Raw genomic sequence first — 8,174 nt, 5'->3', positions numbered from 1 at the left:
TTTCTCCCTCAAAAGCTGCCCTTAGCAAGACAAAAGTGCACTCGGGGGCTTCCAATTTTACCATGAGAATAGCAAGAGCGCGGAGTCTCCAGCTTTTTGTCTTATCTTGAGCAACCAAGATGGGCAGATAAGATTACAAGTCCCTGACTCTTGAAGCATTTCATCCCCGACTTCCTACTGATTGTTGCTGTTCTTTTTCTCAAAATTGTGCTTAAAAACTCCACTTCACCAGCCTCTCTTGGAGTCCTCCTCTCCCCCGGGTGCTTCGGCGGGATTCTTACTTAAATCTTGCTTTTCTCTCTGCCTTGTCCACATGGAAATTTTCATGTGAGACAAAGAACTGAGGTAGTCTTTCTCTGCCACTGTTTCACCCGTAACACGTGGTCCATCCCATTCCCAAATAAATGGAGAGTCTGTCTGTTTTAAGTTACCAGGTTGCTGTGAGGACTGAGTGAGGTGCCTGGTACACTGTAAACACTTAACAAACGTTCTCTTCTCTTCCTCCTACCAGGGAGGTGACTCTGCCCCAGTATTTAACCTCTAAACCCAAGAGAGTAGCACTCACCTAACCAAGGCCTGTAAGCGTTAGTTAGCTCATCCTGTTTGCCTTGGTTATCTGCCACTTCTGGCAATCTATTTTTCAGCGAGTTATCTTACCTCTTGGTACACCTGCTTTCTGTTTCCGCCTGCCATATAGCAGGTGCTCAATAGTGAGTCATGAATGAGAGTTCCCTGCTGTTACAGTTACCGAGCTTTGGCTTCCCATCCATGCCAAACCGCAGTCAGTGTTTGCAGTATAAGGAAAAAATAAACTAAACAAAAAGACATCTCCATTTTTTGGTTTGCTGGGGTAAAAATTCCGCAAAAGGACAATTCATGCATTTTTTTCACTTGGTAAATATTTCTTAGGGACCCTGCGGTACCAGCGTTATGGGTGAAGAGACGACATTGGCTCTGTCTCACACAAAAGAATTATCGTGTGGACGAGGCAGAGAGGAAGCAGGATTTATTCAAGCTGGAGAGCTCCTGCTGGAGCGGCCAGGAAGCGGGGGTGGGTGAGGAAGACCCGCCGAGGTTCGTAAAGCATTTAGAGAGATGGTGGTCTTGTCAGGGTCGGGGGTGAAAGGAAGAACTCACCAGGGTGTGGAGCTCGGAGCCCAGAGCCTCGCTCCACGCTGGGCCCCGTCTCGCCGACTCCACGGAATCACAGGAGTTTTCAGCCCAACAGCCCGTTAGGTGTCTGGTCAAGGAGTCCTTGAAAAAGGCCAGAGAGCGGCCCTGGCCTGAACTGCAAAGTTACTCCAAGCCTCCTCCCATACGGGCCGACCCCCGGGGAAGGAAGCTGTGTCGGACTGGACCAACATTCCCCGAGCTGAGAAGGAGGGGAGCCTCCGGCTTTACAGCTTGCAAGGACTCCAGAGGGCAGGGGACTGGCTCCCTGCAGGAAAGTGCGTTTCCCGGCCCAAAACCGTTCTGGATGTCGGGGTCCGGCCACCAGAAGCAGCCCGGACATGAACTGGCGCCCATGCGGGATGCTGGTGCCACAGACGAAAGCTTAGCCCACTGAGCCACAGCGCAGCCCCGAACTAACCGCTCCTACCTGGCTTTCAGGGTTTATGGTGTTTTTGAGAAAATGAGAGTTGCTAAGGAGGAGAGTGAATCTCTCCAAAAAACAGAAGCAAGAGCAGTCTCCGTACTCACCCGTCCAGGGAGACGACCCCACAGCTGGCTGGAATCGCCAGAGTTGCAAATCCCGAGGGGCCAGTGGTACTGGGCTTTTAAGCGCAATTTTTGAAAAAAAAAAAAAACTGTCAATCAGTACAAGGCGGGGACAACCCATCAAAAAACCTGATTTGTAATCTTTTCACTGGTCTGGCCGGCTCGGGAGGGTGGAGTCACCACTCCCCTGCTATTCTCTGGATAAGAATGGTAGCCCCCAAGGCGTGGGCCGGCGCTTCTGACCTTGCTAAAGATAACTTTTGGGGAAAGAAAGCATTTTAACACCCTACATTTCCACTGGGACCAACCTGACTGCCTATCAGCCCGTCTGACTCCTCACACGTGGGCCCCTGCACCCACATGGGAGACCCACCTGGAGAACTAGGCTCCTGGATTCTGCCCTTTGGGGGCATCTGGAGAGTAGACTAATGGATGAAAATGTCCCTCTGTCTTGATCTCTCCCTTTCTCTGTAACTCTGCTTTTCAAATAAGCACATATTTTAAGTATATAAATTTACTTTTCATGCATTAAATTGTTAGCTGTTTGGGAATGTTCTCTTTATGTTAGTAAGGTAGACATTAGGAGGTCAAAGAAAATGGGAATTGTGCAGCTAGCACTGTGGCATAGTAGGTGAAACCACCACCTGCAATGCCAATGCAGTTCAACTCCACTGCTCCAGCTCCAGGCTAAGGGCTCTGCCACCCACGTGGGAGACCTGGAGGAGGCTCCCAATCCTGGCTGCTGGCCTTTGCAACTACTTGGGGAATGAAGCAGAGGATGGAAGACCTCTCTCTCTCTCTCTTTCTCTCTCTCAACTCTGACTTTCAAATAAATAAATAAATCTTTTTTTAATGGGAACTTTTTGTGTGATTGAATGAAAAAAAAAAAAAAAGCAGAAGCAAACCTAGGAAGTAGACCAGTATTTGCATATCAAAGTCTTGCCTGCTTGGAGAACCTTGGGTGAGCCCCAGCCCTCTCTCAGGGGCACTGACTGTTGATGTACATGCAATACTTTATCCATTTTAGTATTTTTTTTTTGTTCTAGTACTATTGGTTGAACTCTGTAATTAACACACAATTATTCTTAGGTGTTTAAATTTTAACTGAAAAGTGATCCCTGTCAGGAATTTGGAAAGCATTATGCTGAGTGAAATAAGCCAGTCCCAAAGGGACAAATACCGTATGTTCTCCCTGATCGGTGACAACTAACTGAGCACCAAAAAGGAAACCTGTTAAAGTGAAATGAACACTATGAGAAACGGTGACTTGGTCAGCCCTTCCCCTGACTGTTGATGAACAACTTAATACGTTATCCCTCTTAGTATTTTTTTGTTTGTTCTACTTAATACTTTTGGTTGAATACTGTAATCAATACACAGTTATTCTCAAGTGTTGAAACTTAACTGAAAAGTGATTGCTGTTAAATATAAGAGCGGGAATAAGAGAGGGAAGAGATGTGCAATTCGGGACATGCTCAAGCTGATTTACCTCAAACGGTAGAGTTAGAAACATACCAGGGGATTCCAATTCAATCCCATCAAGGTGGCATGTACCAATGCCATCGGGGGCAGTTTAGGGGGATCTTCTGCCACCAGTGGAAGATGGGGATTGAGGCTTTTGGGGAGTGAACCGGCCGATGGGCACTCACCCCGGCACTCTCTCTCTCTGTCTTAAAAATAAATTCATTAAAATTAAGGAAAGCTTTTTGAGGATGAAGCTAGATTTGTGGGGGCCTAACCCTGGCTCCAAGCAACCCACTCCTCCCCCAAAAGTGTTGGGAACTTTGGTTTTAAAGAAGAGAAAAGAAGGTTTTGAGGTAGAACTTCCCTTGCACAGGGTTTTTGCTGACCAAGCAGCTCTCGCTCAGGGAGGGACCACAGAATGCTGAAGTTGCCGTCTCACACTTCGGGCCCAGCTACAGAATGTGGGGGATCAACTCCCGCATCAGTCTCCTGAAGCATGAAAATGAGCAAAATGAGCTGGGGCTACCTAGGGACCGGAAAAAGGTGAATTAGATTTTAGAGAGGAGCCAACAGAGGTCCTCTGTAATGCCAAGACATTGTGGTTAACAAACTGTGGTGCAGCGGGTTTTCCACGTGGGTGCTGGTTCAAATCCCGGCTGCTCCATTTCCAATCCCACTCCCTGCTAATACATTTGGGAAAGCAGTGGAGGATGGCCCAAGTGATTGGGCCCCTACACTTGCGAGGGAAACCCAGAAGAAGCTCCTGGCTTCGGCCTGACCCGGCCCTGGCTGTTGCAGCCTTTTGGGGAGTGAACCAATGGTTGAAAGACTTCTCTCTCTGTCTCTGCCTTAGTCTTTCCCTCTCTGTAACTCTGCCTTTCAAACAAATACGTAAATCTAAAAAAAGAAAGAAAGAAAGAAAGAAAGAAAGAAAGAAAGAAAGAAAGAAAGAAAGAAAGAAAGAAAGAAAGGAAGGAAGGAAGGAAGGAAGGAAGGAAGGAAGAAAATACCTGTATTGGCTTCAGCCTCAGCTTCGGGAGAAACTGTGTGGGAGCCAGCCTGGGAAACAGACCAGCATTTGCACATCCAAAGTCTTGAACGTTGTTAGGTGGTCCCATCCCTTCCCCGAGGCAGCTTAGGGGGATCTGCCCTGCCCTGCACCTCAGGGGGTAGGGAGTGGGGGGCGGGGGGTGGCTGTGCTGTTGGAGTTCTGGGAGGAATTTCAGAAATTCACACCCAGGAAGCCTCCATCCAGCAAAGTCCCAGAACCGGAAGGGGGAAGAGAAACTGAGGCGGTGTGTGTGTGTGTGTGTGTGTGTGTATGTGTGTTCTATACCTATCTGCAGTGTTCTATACCTATCTGCAGTGTTCTACACCTACCTGCAGTGTTCTATACCTATCTGCAGTGTTCTATACCTATCTGCAGTGTTCTACACCTGTCTGCAGTGTTCTATGCCTATCTGCAGAACCACTCCAGCCTGAGACACCTGCCTGGCCTAGCAGGTAAGTGCTCATCACCGCTCCTCTCCCCCATGTCTGAAGTTTTTCTTGCAGGAAGACAGGAATCTCCCATCAGCCCTAACACACTGATCAGCCATTTCCAATAACGTGTGTCTGTGTGTGGTGTGAAAGCTACAAATGAGGGGCCAGTCTTGTGCTGCGGTGGGTTAAGCCATATGAGTGCCTGGATCCAGTCCTGGCTGCTCCACTGCTGATCCTGCTCCCTGCTAATGCACCTGGGAAAGCAGCAATGCTGGCTGAAGTACTAGGGCCCCCGCCAACCACGTGGGAGACCCTGGTGGTGTTCCAGGCTCCTGGCTTCTGCTGGATCCAGCCCTGATGCGGCCTTTGGGGAAGAGAACCAGTGAATGGAATGTCTGTCTCTCCCTCTCTCTCCTTTCCCTTTGTAACTCTGCTTTTCAAACAAATAAAAGCTCTTTTTTAAAAAGTTTACAAATGAAACGGTTATGCGGAACGATGTAGGTGACCTCAGCTCTAAACTCTAGAATTTCCACAGGTTACCGAGTAAAGCAAGATTTATTTGAGAAGCCTCCTGCGGCAGCAGATGGCAGTGGGGCTCCAAGGGAGGAAGGAATACCCCAGAAACTTACCAGTGCGGGCTCTTTGATGCACCCTTCGGGGGAGGGGGAGGGGAATAACTAACAATCAATAAGAAGGCGGGGCCAAAATCCAGAACTGGGCCAGAATTGCAATCCTGTCACCTGCTCCAATAAAACAAAAAACCCATCCTAGGGTGGGATTGGTCATTTTGTCTTGCTGTTCTCAGGGTAAAACAAGAACCTCAGAGGGGTGGGATCAGCGCTTGGCCCTTCTAAAGACAGCTTCCAGGGAGAAGCAAGCTTGTGGTCTCTTAGGGACGCTCCCCTTTCTCGGTCCAGCTGGGACCTGGCCTCACTGCCTCTCATCCCATCTAACTCCTCACAAACTCTGCACGCGCTGTGTGTGTGCTGCTCCGCCACGTGAGAGGAAGCCTGCGACGCCGGCGTGTCAGTGTGTGCGTCAGCTCTTAGAACAAACCTGCTCCAGCGTTCCCCTGCCACACTTTCCAGGAAGGAGAGGCGGGAGCGGGCAGCCTGATCTCCATGGAAACCAAGAAGTGGGTGCGGAGAGTCAGTTTCAGAATTCCCCAGCCTTATTTGGGGAAAAGACAGGGTTGCTTTAAAAAGAAAAAGCCAGAGCAGGCGTTGAAGATACCGGCAAAGACGTCACTTGGGAAGCCTGCATCTCGTATCTGCGGGCTCTGCTTGGGATTCCAGCTCCCGGCTCCTGTGCACCCTGGGATCAAGTGAGAGTCCCTGCCTCCCTTGGGGTACCTGGACCATGTTCCCAGCTTCCTCCCCGCAGCCTGGCCCAGCCCTGAACCCCAGCTGTTGAGGGCATCTGGGGAGTGAACCAGGGGATGGGAGACCGCTCTCTGTCTCTTTCAAATAAAGACAATAAATAAATAAATAATCTTAAATAAAAAAAAAAAAAAGACTAAACAGGCCACAGGCTCATGGGCTGAAGGGGTCAGTGAAGTCATTCATCCAGTCTAAGGTGGTGGAGGAAGGCCTTTCTAAGATGGTATGGAACAGAGGTCCAAGGGAACAGCGCGCTCAGACAGCCCAGAAAGCAGCAGGTGTGGGAGCCCTGAGGCTGGCCCATGCCTGATGGCCCCAGGACCTGCTGCCGGTGCTGTGGCCGGAGCCCTGGCAGAGACCGGGCAGGCTGGCAGCGTTAGTACCCCCACCCTCGGTGAGGAAAGAATCTCACATGTGCGGTGGAGATAGGCTTTAAGCAAGCCGGGGAAGTATAATGAGATAGGGACCTGACAGGCCGAGAGGTGTGTGCCCAGGGTGCACTTAGACTGGGGCTTACCTCCCGCCATTTCTCCTTTCCCCTCCTGATTCTGGAATGGTGCTTGGCACAGGGCTTTCCCAGGCGCATTAGCAGGGAGTTGGATAGGAAGTGGAGCAGCTAGGACTCCAGCCGGTGGTCATATGGGACACCAGCAGCCCCCCCGGCTGAAGCTTTATCCCACTGTGCCACAGCGCGGGCTGGGGTTCAGCAATGGTATCTTAACCCACTGTACCACAGTGTCTGCCCCGTGGTCATTTCGTTTGTTGATTTTTTTTGTAAATTAACTAGTTTACTTGAAAGATAGTGTGAAAGAGAAAGAAGGTGCGACAGAGAGAAAAATCTCCCATTTGTTGGTTCACCCTCCAAATGCTGCAGCAGCTGGGGCTGGACCTGGCTGATACCAGGAGACCAAAGCCCTTGAGCCGTCTCTCCTGCCTCCTAGGCACATCAGCAGGGAGCTGATCAGAAGTGGAGCAGCACTCAGCCTTAGGCACGGATACAGGACGCAGGCTGCCCAAGCCGTGGTCCAGTCCGCTGTGCCACAGTGTCTGCCCTGGAGATGATGTTTTTAAAGAGGAAATTAAGTCAAAATGGGGTCCTATGGGTGGGCCCTTACCCAACACGACGGGGGTCCTTCTAAGAAGAAAATGTGTACACACAGCGAGAGGGTTGTGTGCCGATCACAGCCATCTACCAGCTGAGGAGAGAGGCCTCAGAAGAAGCCAGCTCTGTGACCATTGATCTCCGACCTCCGGTCTCCAGAGTCTGAGAAAACTGGCTTGCATCTTTGACGCCACCCGGTCTGTGTGCTGTGCCATGCCAGCCCTGGTGAGAGCCCCATGATGGAGCACTGATTCAAGTCCCTGCTAATGGCCTGGGAAAGCAGCAGAGAATGGCCCAGGTGCTTGGGCTCCTGCCACCCTCATGGAAAACCTGGATGGAGTTCCTGTCTCCTGGTTTTGGCGTGGCTCAGCCCTGGCTGTTGTGGTCATTTGGGGAGTGAACCAGTGGATGGAAGATCCTGCCCCCACTCCCCTGCCATACTGTGGTGCAGTGGGTTAAGTCTCTACCTGCGGCACTGGCATCCCATATGGACGCTAGATTCTAGTCCCAGCTGCTCCTCTTCCAATCCAGCTCTCTGCTGTGGCCTGGGAAAGCAGTAGAAGATAGCCCAGGCGCTTGGGCCCCTGCACCCACGTGGGAGACCTGGAAGAAGCTCCTGGCTCCTGGCTTCAGGTTGGCGCAGCTCCAGCTGTTGCAGTCATTTGGGGAGTGAACCGGTGGATGGAAGACCTTTCTCTCTGTCTCTCCCTCTCACTGTCTGTAACTCTACCACTCAAATAAATAAATCTTAAAAAAAAAAAAAAAGCCCCAGAAAATCTTTGGGGGCAGACATGGCCCAGAAAGCTGGGTTTGAAGTGGATCCATTGAGGGGAGGGGTGAGCTGGAAGGTGGGCTCAGGCTGGGGGAGGGGCTCCTTGGGAAAGTGTGGGGCATAAGATAGAAAAGTGTCAGGACCCCTGTGGAAAGCCAAGCGGAGGTGTGTAGGAGGAGGCAGGAGACTCAGAGGCGATACTTTGTTACTGAACTTGTCTTTGAAACAAACAGATCTCAAGAGGAGTCCAGCCCAG

This window comes from Oryctolagus cuniculus, chromosome 3 (genome assembly GCF_964237555.1).
Source record: "Oryctolagus cuniculus chromosome 3, mOryCun1.1, whole genome shotgun sequence".
Classification (NCBI taxonomy): Eukaryota; Metazoa; Chordata; class Mammalia; order Lagomorpha; family Leporidae; genus Oryctolagus; species Oryctolagus cuniculus.
This window is presented reverse-complemented; position numbering follows the sequence as displayed.